Consider the following 13,622-nt stretch of genomic DNA (forward strand, 5'->3'; position numbering starts at 1 on the left):
GATGTATGTATGTATGTTTGTGACAAGTAAACGCGAAAAACAATGGTCGGATTGGGCTGAAATTTGGTGTGATGATAGCTCACATTCCCGATTAACATATAGACGCATTACTATCTCAAAAATCCTTTTGGGCTCCGCCCCAGTGGCTCTGGAGTTTTCCATGTTAACCTTATGAATAATCATATTTAAAAGGAATAAAATAATTTTGTCAGCTGTTTTAAATACACAAGTTGGTTCTATGACATTAAATGGCATTAAAAAGTTATAAGGTTTAACAAAAGGGTGCAGTACTATTAATTTTAATATACAACTTCATTATAGAACTTTTTTCTAATTTATGTCGATGGTCATATAGAAATAAAAAAGATTATAACTGTTGCTGTATCAACCTAGGCTCTGCTTTAGATTTTAAAAGTGTTTAAATTATGAAAATAATGTGATTGATATATTTTCATAGAAACGGTATGAAAATTACAATGTAGATATTTTGTATGAATTTGGAGGATTTCTTTATAAATTTGACTGCTTAACATGTGTTAAATTAAGGCAACATAACTTGCGCCTCACATTGACTGGTAAGATCTTCACATAGATCTACACAAAATTTAAAATTAATCAAAACTGTAATTGTGATTTCCACTACTTACCAGATTAAAAAGTCATAAAATGTTTTATAAAGAGCATAAAGGTTGAATTTTGGGCTGCACTTAAGTATCTGTTCTACACTCTTTCGAATGCATATATCGAATAATCTATAGCGATATTTTTTCATTCGAATGAGTGTAGGACATATACTAAAGTGCAGCGCAGCCGAATGTTGTGTCTAAAAGCGTTGGTGAATGTGTAACTATTTAACTGTAACTATACTACAAGAAATGTAAAGATCAAAATGTTTATATTTTGTGTCCTCTTCCAGTTGCAAAGCACGGGTACAACAGATAGTAACGTCATAATTGAAAACAGTTATGTGTAGAACCATTGACTTTATATTTTACACGTGTAGATATAAAGTCAATGGTAGGACTTAAAAAGATATATTTTCTGCAATTAAAACCGAAAAATCACTATAAAATATTCAACTAACGTACAATTTCGAAGTAACTTGGGAAAACTCAGATCATGTCCCACAAAACCAACATTTCAGAGTGTCCCTTCTCCCTTGGCACACAACAAGGCGTGTACGCTTGTCAATCGTTTGGTAAATATTGTATGTTCGGAATTCGGTTTTGCTATGAAGTGTTTTTATTTGTTTTCCGATATTGTAGTTCAATTAGAATACGTAGTCATCTATGCATACCTGTTATATATTTTCATTAATCTGTATCCTTGTTGGTAGAAATTGTTTTGCTGTATTTTACTATGATGGAAATTGCAAGGCACCAGGATTGCAAGTTTTTTTTTGTAAATTAAATACTATATATGTGACAAAGGTACAAGCGTTAAAAAGTGTTGTATTGTACATACGTTTTTTACCAAAACAACTATGTTTAATACTTTGGTACTTATCAAATTTAAATTTAAATAAGTACTTTAGTTTTTTTTTTATTGTGGACTTGATAAACATGGCCTACTAATTGGAATTGGATTAGAACCGCAACACTTCAAATGGTTCAAGTACCTATTTAATACCATTCAGAATTGATTTATTCATGTTGGATTATGCATTCAATATTTACACTAGTCGTTAGTAATATTTAATAGCATCAAATAATTGAATGTGTACTTAGATAATTTACTTTGAACTTAGTATGTACTGTAGTAGGCAAGACACAAGAGCTTATTAAAAATAAATATCAATTGTAAAAAAGGTTGAGATACTATTAAACTGCTAGGGTTTTCATCATGATCATCATTTGTGTACGCCAATAACCAATATGCCTGACTAAAATTATTAAATGCCACTACCGTAGAAAAAGTTAGTTTAACAGTGGTTACTTATAACTTACATTTTACAAAAAAACACATGTGATATTGTTTATTTGTATATGTTTATAACATATCTTTTTACAAAAACGCACAAGATACTGTCAATTCGTATACATTTATATTTACATACTTTTTTACTATGAACACTTTTAAACAGGATTCTTCGTTCGCTCACAAGGCCAACGATTAATTCCTAGGTACAAGTGTAAACATAAGTGGTTAACCTGCAATGAAGAGTAAACAATGTATTCAGTTACCCTGATAAACATTCCATACCGAGGTGTTAATTGTCATCAGTGTTTACTACGGAATGTGTATTGAGTAGTTTTATTACTACAGAGAAATTGAAACATTTGTAATGGACAAAAAATTTTTGGAATCATAGACCTATAAGTTATATTTTCTCTCCATTCTCATGACTGTGATGAAAGTGTTATGTTTCGTTTCACCTGGGATCTTTTATATCGTGAATTCAAGAAATATTACGACGACCATATTTAAATATAGTAACGAAATATTGTTGACTGGATTTTTGGTTTTGACCTCAGCTGTATCCTATTTTTATAGAAATAGTATTAAACAGTATATACGGCATGTTTACAAATTAATTTTACATAAATCATTTATTGGGGTGTTTTCAAACAAAATACATTTACTTAAAACTACCACCGTATATGCCACATTTATTTGCCAACATAAGTCATACTATTTATACCGGAGTTTACGATCCAAGGAATTCTATTGAGTTCAAATCATTTTCAACAATTATTCAGTGCTTACAATGTTACAAAAAATATTAGTTGAATTATAGTGATTTAGTTATAATGAATTGATAAAATAAACACCACCAGAAAATGAGCCTTGGGTTTGCAAACAGTATTAATTTATTGTTGATATTGTGATTAAAGTTGTGTTTGGATGTTAAACATGTTGCATATCAATTTTAGAATACAAATCTAACCACAAGTTGTAATATTATTTAGTATATAATTAAATTCATTCACAAACTTATTAAAAAATGTAAGTGCTTATGTAAACATGTTTTCGGGTTTAAAAAGTCTCTGATATGGTTGAATAACTAACTTATTTAACATAACAATTTGTTTTTATAAAAACTTGTTACCCTCTATAAAAAATCCCGTTAGATAGAGTCGATAAAAAGCTAACTAAATGGTTTCGAAACTTAAAAAAATTGTAGCATAATACATTTAATATTTTTATATATTACAGTTAAATCACCCAACAGCAGTATAATGTTATACTAGTTTTGTACTATTTTAAATGTAATTTTTTTGGAACAAAAAAGGTTGTGTTCGAAAAATTCATAAATATGAAATAATACTCGTTTAAACTATAGTTACCAGTATAGTGAAACAACATTATTAAAACATTGCTGGTAATGTGATCAACTGTTTAGTGAGGATTTATTTCATTAGCAGTTATAATTAGTTTACGTCAATCCCGCTAAAGCTTTTCTAAATAATGCAACTGCTAATTGGGTCAAAGTTCAAATGCCACCATGTTATATGTTTTGTTCTTAGTCTAATATTTTTGAAAATTCAACAAATTAGATAATAATGTGTCCAAAAAGCTTAAAAATAACTTCTTGATCAGAATCGTACGTGTCATTAAATTACCTAAAAAAAGATATACGTCTAATTGCACTACTAATAATATATTTACACTTATAATGTGGACTCAGAAGACGGTAAATACATATGAAAGATGATAAGTGGTGATCAATTTCGATTTACAATCCAATCGTCATCAGGCCCAATAGGCGAAAGATTTCTTGTTAATATTTTTACAAGGCAAAAATGTGGTTCGGATTCTACTATAAACTGTAGGTCTCTTAGTGGCCATTGGTTGTATGTGCTAACAGCTGTGTCTAAGGAATATGTCGGCCTTAGTCACTAACAAAACTACACTCATCATAATTCAAATTTTGCTTAAAATACCTACATTCGTTTGGTCACTATTTTAAACTAAAGTATTAAAAGAGTTAAATTATTTAAAAAGAAATATTTCAACGAACTACTAGTACGACAATAGTTACTGTTCACTCTGTATGTATGAATCAATAACTAATAGGAGAGCCAAACCCATCTTGCAACCAGGCGTCATATTGGATTGGAAGCCGATGGCAAATTGTTAATGCTGATGAGCTGTGAACCAACTAGCAATGAGGTATTACTGTTTACTTGCTTACTTGTTGGTTCACTTGTCTTTGTTTGAATTACTACTGCTCAAAGTAACGTAAGGAACAGTAAAATAAATGTCATGTGCGAGTGACCTAATTTCTCTTGCTATAGGGTTTGCGGTCAAGGTAAACTTACTAGATAGTTCATATATTATAATAGGCAAAACTGTATACAAAATTACTAATAATAACAACTAACATGCTTACATTTTCAGTTATGATCTTATTGTCATTAATAACGTATTTCTTGTTTTGCGTTAACTTACGTTAATTTTTTTTTAATTTCCAGAGCAATGTATTATCCACGCCCAATTAAGAGTAGGAAGGTTTTTCAAGATAAACAAAGGTTTGAAGAAAAAAATACACATTTCTGGGTTACGAAGCCACAATTTCTCAAACCTATTAATAACAAAGTACTTTATGCAAGTTTAATACTAAAGTTTAGAGCTACTTTTGAGATCTTAACTTATGATGTATAGAAGATTCAGACCTGTTTTCATTTTTTAAATGTTTTTGCTGACATTCTGATAACAATTCCTTAGGTAAAAAAATTAACAAACACATTACTACTAAAAATACACAAAAGCTCAACCTAAGTTGGCTACAGTGATAGCAGTTATGTATATGCACTGTATAATAATCAAGATACAACATGCAAATAACCAATCACAAAACACACAACAAGTCTATATAAGATATAGGGTAAATAGCTCACACAATGGCTATTAATCGCACAGTTCTCAATGACTCCACCAATGAGCCTGTGTTCCATAGCTCTCCACTTAAACTATCTCAATACAGGTTTTTTTTTTTGCAATGAGTTTCACGAACCATGTAATAATTATGTCTCTACATATCGTACTGTCTTAATTTCATTCAGTGTGCTTTACTTGTACCTCCATGCTATACAAGAGTAATATCTTCAAACAGGTATTTGATTAGAAAACCGAGCCCTCACTGAAATTAAAAATTATTAATACTTTTACTATTAACCTACTCAACATACTCAACTATTCAACCTATCCAACCTACTCTTTGTTGTCATGTAAATATTCTGAGTACATATTTACTATTATTTTAAAAAAACTACTTAGACTATTTGTGATTAAGAAATTATTTTTCCGTATAATGCGATAAAGTTGGGAACACGTTTTCACTGTTCACAGCCATTCAGTGCCTTCTAAATTTTAGTTTAAGACATATAATTTAATAGCATAATAATATTAATTTTGTAAACAGCACATAATGTTATAAAAAAAATAATTTAGATCCAAATACAATATATTCTAGGTGGAGCTCCATGTATATGAAAGACTATTCGTCACATTCAGGAGAATGTCTGCTTATGACACTTTGTGGTAAGAGCTCTTGACATCAGTCACAAGGCTAGTGCCACTAACATGTTGACAACTTGAACTGCCTTACTTGACTACTTTACTACAATATTTATGCTTTATCCCTGGATCCACGTGGTTTTAACTTTAAATTTATATTCAGTTGACTGTATTTAATCTCAAAATATTTTCCAACTTGATTGTGTAAAATATTAAAGCTAAATAATATATATACGAAATAAAATTGATTGTTTACATTTGGCCAAAAGGGTTAAAAACAATCAAATATATTCACTGAAACCTAAATTTGTAATGGAACTACTAATAACCACTCTAAGACTATATGAATAAACAAATCAGGTAATTAAACTTTGGTAAGGTCACTGGCTAGCGTATTTATTATGTTTGTACTGTAATTAAATTATTTCCGGTTGGAAAGTTTATTGTTTAATGGAAATTAGTAATTTCTATATTTAACAAAAGTATCTTTATTACTGAACTGAATCTGTGCACAACTTGTAAATAATTCAAATGTAAACAATAACAATAATGACATAATATGACATATGATTATAAGCAGATCAAGGAATACTTTTAACCAAACATGCCCCTTTTCACGAATCTAAAACAAATAATTTAGTATATTGAAGCGTTATTATGCGCCTAATTGTTACGGAGAAAATTCAAAAAAATTTTAATTTTAAAATGCCCGTGTAATTATTATGGAGAATAAGTCAACTGTTGTAGTTTGCTTGTTTATGAACATATTTTGATTGATTTTGGAAAATACTTTTATTTCTTACTAAACTATTATAATTTTATAAAAACCAATCTTTTTTACCCTCCCTGTTGCAGCGAACCTAAGTACTCGTTAAACTAATTCTATTTAAATAGGAAATAAATGTGCTATTTTTATGAAGGCATTTTAGTGTAAATCCAATCAGGTTCATGGAAATTCGCTTATTCTGCAGATTATATAGGATTTATATAGGCCTGCAGGTTTGCTGCGGCGGGGGTATTCTTAATGTAGAATTAATTGTTTGTTTTGGATGAACACGTGATGTAAATTTCTAGTATTGGTCTTCCTGAAAAAACCTGCCATAATCACTATACTTATTTTTTTTTATAACTAAACTAAACCAGAAAATTCCGAATCACTTTGTACTTACGTAAGAAATCAGAAATTTCAATAATTCGTCTAAAGTAAAGATTTTGCTCTTGGTCAAGTTTTTACAGTTTTTCAATATAAGTTTAAGTCAAATGAAAACTTGACACATATATTCTACGATTGACAGTGTAGCTATTCGTCCCTGTAGAAGTAATTTGACTTTTAATGTTAGCAACGTGACGTGTCTCTCCATCCGTAACACAGTGAAACGTCACAACAGATGGATTTATGTGACAATGTATCATCATAGTTTGTGACGTTGCAGAGTCTGAGAGCCGTAATTTTTGTGGTAAATCCACATATAACCTAACACATTCATGTGTATTAAGAAAACATATTTTATTTATTTAAAGTTCTTGTGATCTTAGTTTGACGCTTATATTCATTTATGTGTTTAAACACTAAAATATTTAGTGATTATTCTATGCATATGCACAATGATTGAAATATCATAATGTTATATGAAGTACGCATTACCTTCCAAATTTCTGTTTTATTATCTATACAGCGAGAGATTTTTCAGGTGTATTTAGTTGTGTTAGTAATATTAGTTGGGCAGATTTATGTTACTGGCGTAGCTATAGTATCTGTACTAACTTTTTCATATGACTTAAGTATAAAGACTTTCATTCTTTCCATATGTTTTGGATAAAGTTTTTGTAATGTTATAGTAACCCTTAAAAATCATGCAATATGCATTATTAAACATAAATAAATAAATAAAAAGGCCATTATTTGAAAGCGAAAGTCAAACTAAAACTAAACTAACCTAATATATACAGAAATATAATATACAAAATAACTACAAAGAGAAAAAAACATTTACAATTTACATATTTGTTTTTCTGCATTGCGTCCCTGAATAAGCCATAAGATTTGGAGCTCTTTATGTCCTTAGGGTGATATTATACGTATGTAATAACCGTTGGCGTTTTTCTTCACATTTTAACCTTCAGCCGTAGTTTTTGACGAAAAAGAGTTTGTCCTCAAATTATCACAGAAAACTAATTTAATTTTGTTAGTTCCTGTTTACTGAAGTTTAGGTGATCTAAACAACATAAGTAACTTAATATGTAAGTAGGATAAACACGTGTAGAAATGTGTCTGCTTGCCCTACCATAAACCTAATAACATTAAAACATTGATTTAGGCTATCATTAAGACATATGATAACTTATATTATTTTATGGACAGAAAGACAACTAAGCAGACATTGTAAAGTAAAAAAAAAAATTAACTACAATTAAATAAATGAAATTTATTTTCGAAAATGAAAACAGGGTAATGTAAGCCATAACGAGCGCAGTTTTCATAGGACTGCGGTCGAAAGTTGGTCTATAATGATTGGTTGAATATCAATTTTCCACCATACGAGTATCTAGATTCAATTTTGCACGCAGCTGAGTTAACGAGCAGTGTCCATTATTGTAAACTATCTAGCGTTCAATTCAGTCTCTTAATTGCAAGGTTAAATTTGAAGTAGAAGAGAAATATTTTTGAACAAAATATTAAATATATTATACTATACTACAGGCTAGGAGTGAATTTAATTTCTAATCAGAGTTTGGGAAGTTTGTCAAGGAAAATTATTTTTGCGATACAGAATTTACTATTTCCCAAACTTGTTAACAACAAAGTATTCTGTCCAGCTTTTCGCCAAATATTTGAACAATTCATTCTGACATTGCAAATTATATACAGAAGTAACCAACGCTTAAAATAACTTTTTATTCTGCTGAGGCTTTACTTGCATTATCGTGAATGGACCAGTGAATGACTGTTTTGCCGAAAAGAACATGGCAAGCTTTTTTGGCTGGTCTATCCAATCGGTAAAAAGTAGCTTGGTAGTATGATTAGAATCTGCCCTGAGAATGGTAAAAGAAAAATGTGTCAAACTTCATTTTGCAAAATAAAAAAGATACAATTAGTTTATAATCAACTATACCACAGTAAAAGATTTTAAGCTACAATTCCGTCCCTCTTTTAAGATAATATTTATTTATTTTGTTTGCAAACAAATAAAAGTTATGACCAGGGGATTATTTACTGCATCAGAACCTTAATTATAACCAGTGAATTGCCTTTTTAGTCATAACTATATTTGGATGAATATTCAGTCTAAGTTAGAAAACGCAAAGTCTCATCAGAAATCATGTACACTAGAACCAGATTTTTCGGAAATGTACAACATTAAAATAGGTCATTAACTAGAATATATATTTTAACGAAATTGAATTGGTTTATTGTATAAAATAATGAGGTCTTCATCTTCGACATGAGAATTTTGAACGGTTTATTTATTGAAAAGTAGGGGGGAGGTTATACCATTTTTAGAAAATAATATAAAAGTATCGAATTATAACTTTTAACTCTACCTGTAAATATTTAATAAATTGTTTATAAGAACCACATCTTAAGAATCCTGGGATGTTTTTATGGTAAAATATGTTACTTTGTTACTTTAAGTTTTAATAATATTTGTCAGATTCAAGGTCTTAAACAATCCTTTAGCTAGCCATGTACTATTTCAACCACATATAGACAAAATAACATTGTATATCATCATGTTTTGAGAGAAACCAACGTGTATCCTACATAAAACCGTCCTAACACCAAATCACAAAGTGAACACTTCCTAACATTTTTCATCCTTGGTGACGGTTTAGCCTTATCTACCTCGTGCACCGCACCATTCCTCATAACGGTTACAAAAGATTTGCAGTTTATTGTGTCAAATGTATACGTGGACTGATTGAGTTATTTGAATTTTAACACATATTTTACTTCAATTATTTCATCATTACAGAAAAAATAAATAAATTACATTCGTCTTCCTAGAGCGTAAAATAAATTTTGTTATAGATAACTTTAAAATAGTGGTTCCTTTGTAGGACTATATAAGTAAACTAAAATTAGGCACAGTTAGAAATTATTAGATTAACTCTAAGCCTTTTCAGTTACCCTGCTTAGTAATTATAGCATAACGCATGTTGTTTACAAAGATCTCTAAGGACACGAGGCAAGACCCGTGTGTACATTGTCCCTTACAAAGCCTTCAGTGAAATGTTTGCTCATGACCCCTATTGACCCTTCACCTCCATGGTAATATAGAGGATGTACAAAGTGTGCTTGTTTGAGCGCTTTCACCGACGTATAAAGTTTAACGTCGGGTCCACAACCTTTGTCTTTAAATCAGATTTAACATTTTGGTCAGTTATTATAATTGTTAAGGGGTGTTCGCAGCAATATTTGACAAACATTACTGAATAAAACATGTTTCATTTAATTTAATATTTTAAAATTCGTAATTACTTAAAAAATGTCAAGTATAAACGAAAATTATTTAAACAAATTATTTATCAACCTGAATGACAATAGGTCCTTCTACCTCCACCAAAACGATACGGGCCTGTTGGATAATCTGTAATTTATTATTCAACACACTATAATGAAGTTATTATCTCTAATAACCAGGAACTGTCTCGTTCAGCTGCAACAGGCAGCATTTATATATTAAAAGCTTGTTGTAATTGTATGATGCAATTATCATAATGTAATGTTAATTGAATATTAAAAGCAGCACTAATGGTAATTGTTATTGAGTGAAAATCAATTCCACCAGGCATTTGTTCGTTAGTAGATGAATTGTAATGTTGTAGCGTTAGTGGTGTGTGACTTTGCAATTGAGGTACGTTTTAAATAACTTACTGCAAATAGAGTGAAATCTCTTTAATTCTATAGTACCATACTGGTGGTAGTAAGCTAAATCTGTCATCCAGTAAATAATGTAATTTTACTAAAATACATCCCTCATAGTCTAAATCCACATGTACATGTATATTTTTTTGCTACATAAGCGTTAAACTTTGAGCTCTAAAGAATAATAAGCGTATTCATAAAAATATTACATTATTAAAATTATTTTATTTCTTATTCAAAGAAAACAAATTTAAGGTATCGTGTTTAAAATGTTAAGGGGAGAGCAATGATAATTAAACATATCAATATAAGGTTTTTATTGCGCATACTTGTATTATTATAATTCTGTTTAATGTTACACGAAAAAAGAGACATTTATATATTATACTTTTTAGCATTATATTTTGTTTCACATAATACAAGTAATCGGACATAAACAGCAATAAAAACTTATATTAGCTATCGTGTCTGGCAGTCCTTATAATACGTTTTAAATTTTATATGGTTTTTAAAATTTTTATAAAGAGGTAAAATAAATAAAAGTAGACATTGGACTTTTAACAACTAGTCAAATTGAAATTACATGATTTAAGTACATGTAAAGCCCATTTTGAGCACCGCAGTGTGACCAATCGTTTGATTCAGTTAAAGTGATTCTGTGTGATATTCTTTGTCAGCCATTAGAGACAAAACCACTTTGATATTTATAATTATTCATTTCGATATTGGGTATTTATAACGGGTGTTAAATATTAATTTTTCGTATGTTTTTTTTTTAGGCCTGAGTCTATATTACTGAACATATTGTATATTTTCAGGAAATCTAAGTTTACACCATTTTATATTATAAACAAATGGTTTTAGCGACATTTTAATAACAAGATAGACTTACTGTTAGTAAACTAACTCATACTTATTTTATTTTTTACCATGGAAAAAGTATTTCTATTGTAATTAAAATGTGAGATCTTAACTTAGCATTTATGTAGCCGTAAACCTTTACCTAATCAGACCATATTGGTTGTAATCACCCAATCACTTTGTGCTGAATGATGTAATTATAATACTAAGTTGATAATCCTGTAAAACGTAAGTGAAAGATTCTGTTTGAACTAAAAACCTCAAAATAATATTCCGTTGTACTTGGAGAAACAAATCTATGGGTAAAAACAATCTCATTCCATTTAAGAAATGCAAATAAACAAGTTGACATTTTTTTACATGCCTTGAGTGGAAGAAGTATACAAAACTAATTAATAACAATATTATCTAAATATGTAAGATTTGTCGTTTTACAATTGTCGTTTTATAGTACATCTGGCTTTTAATTTATCTGTTTTAAAAGTATGAGTTCGTCCACCGTCATTGGAACAACTGTGAAGTGAATTTTAACAAAGAAGGAAATTGCATTAGAAAAAAATATACCTATCGATAGAAAATAAACATATTTCTTTCATGAAACGGCATGGCGACATTTATTCCGTGAAAATCAACAGTATTTTGAAAAGATATATCATGACAGAAATCGGTACTGTATGTAAGTATACAAAAGAAACGACATAGCTAGGTATTTTTGTTGCATGTATTAACGTGTGGAAGGCCTAGAAAACATTTAGTTCATTTAAAATATATCACGATGCATAGGCTCTTACTTAAAGGTTGTTAGTAAAAAAAAATTGTGTCCTTTAAGTTTTGAAATTTAGAGATTAAATTAACTCAATAATTCTAACGAAAATATAGAAAAACTATTGAAAAATTGAGTGTTAAAATTCGGAGAGTTCATACCTGGTTCATATGTTATTGGCTACAGCAATATTTTTTTAATGTGGATCTGATAAAATCTGACATAACGATAACAGTTAGCCTATACTGTGACAGCTTGTACACTCTGTTATAATGCCATAGCGACATCATAGAATTATAATATACCATTTTCTGCTTTCTTATAATAGATGCATGTTGATATGCTAATATTAGCTATAACATAAAATGCGTTAAAGTAGTAGGTTTATAGACAATTATTACCTTTATTTTAAAAGTTTATTTTTTCAATTTGTATACTAGTCCTACTCATTACTGAAACAATCATTATTAATGTAAGATGATAACTGACACAATACACATTTGTATAATATTAGAGTATCGTAAAAACTCTGCAATGCCTTCTTGTCCTTAGTTTGATCTCGTTTCAGACTAGATGAGGGAATTGTTCATCTGTTGACATTGCTTAGTGGTATAGGAGTGCAATTGATTGCCATTGTAAAACTAATGGATTGCTTTAGGTTGTCAAAATATCTAACTGGACTAGAAATCTCTTTCTCAGGTTTCAGAAACATTACTATGTATGTCCTTGGATCACCAGTAGGAAATAAATAAAAAATTAATACTATAAAAAGACGACAGGTTATATAATTTAGGATTTAAATCATACATTGGCACATATTGAATAAATGAATTTATTTCCACACAAAACATTTAACAATGAAAAAAATGTTTGAGAAATTTAAACTGGTCACTTTTACAAGTAGTGTGACCAGTTACAAAGTTAAACATAAATAATTAATAATAAATTGTCGAGTCTAGCATCAGATTATAAATATATTTGTTTATTCCTTGTATATTTATGGTTATTATAGTATTTATCAGTAGTAATATAAAATATTAAACGTAAGGTGGTTTTTAGGTTATTAATGTGTTAATATTAAATAGCCTGTGTTCGCTCTAAGGTTATGATCACAGTAAGTTATGTAATGATGAAATATTATTGAATTTAGAATATGTAAAAATTAATAATGGACGTAATTGAGTTGTATGAGTTTTCTATAATGATAAATATTTATTATTTATACAATACGTTTTTTCTGTATAACATTTTTCACTAATTTGTTTTTCTTTTTTAGTTTGAAATTACAAACTGTTAAAAATAATTTGAGATTATTGAGGCTGTTCAAAATTAGTATTTTTTATAGCACAAATTTATATGAAAGTCATAAAAAACTTCATTTAGGTGCTTTTCATTGATAGATTTCTATATGCAGCTTGGTAGTAGATATTGTTTAAATTTGCAATATTGCTTTCTGATACGGTTTTCTGATTGTCATTTATTGGAAAACTAATGGGAGTCGCTTAGGTTACTAAAGTATTTCGCTGGATGGGATATGGCATGTTCATGTTGTCAAAATTCTATTATTATTCGACCAAGAATAAATTATAATAATTAATCGATAAAATAAGAAGACTCCAAATTAATGTTTCACAACAATGTATATGATTTGTAACTCTTTGCTTTATCATA

The sequence above is a fragment of the Macrosteles quadrilineatus genome, unplaced genomic scaffold (assembly GCF_028750875.1).
Source record: "Macrosteles quadrilineatus isolate MER2022 unplaced genomic scaffold, UCM_ALF_1.0 Scaffold_2__2_contigs__length_208266976, whole genome shotgun sequence".
NCBI classification, from domain to species: Eukaryota; Metazoa; Arthropoda; class Insecta; order Hemiptera; family Cicadellidae; genus Macrosteles; species Macrosteles quadrilineatus.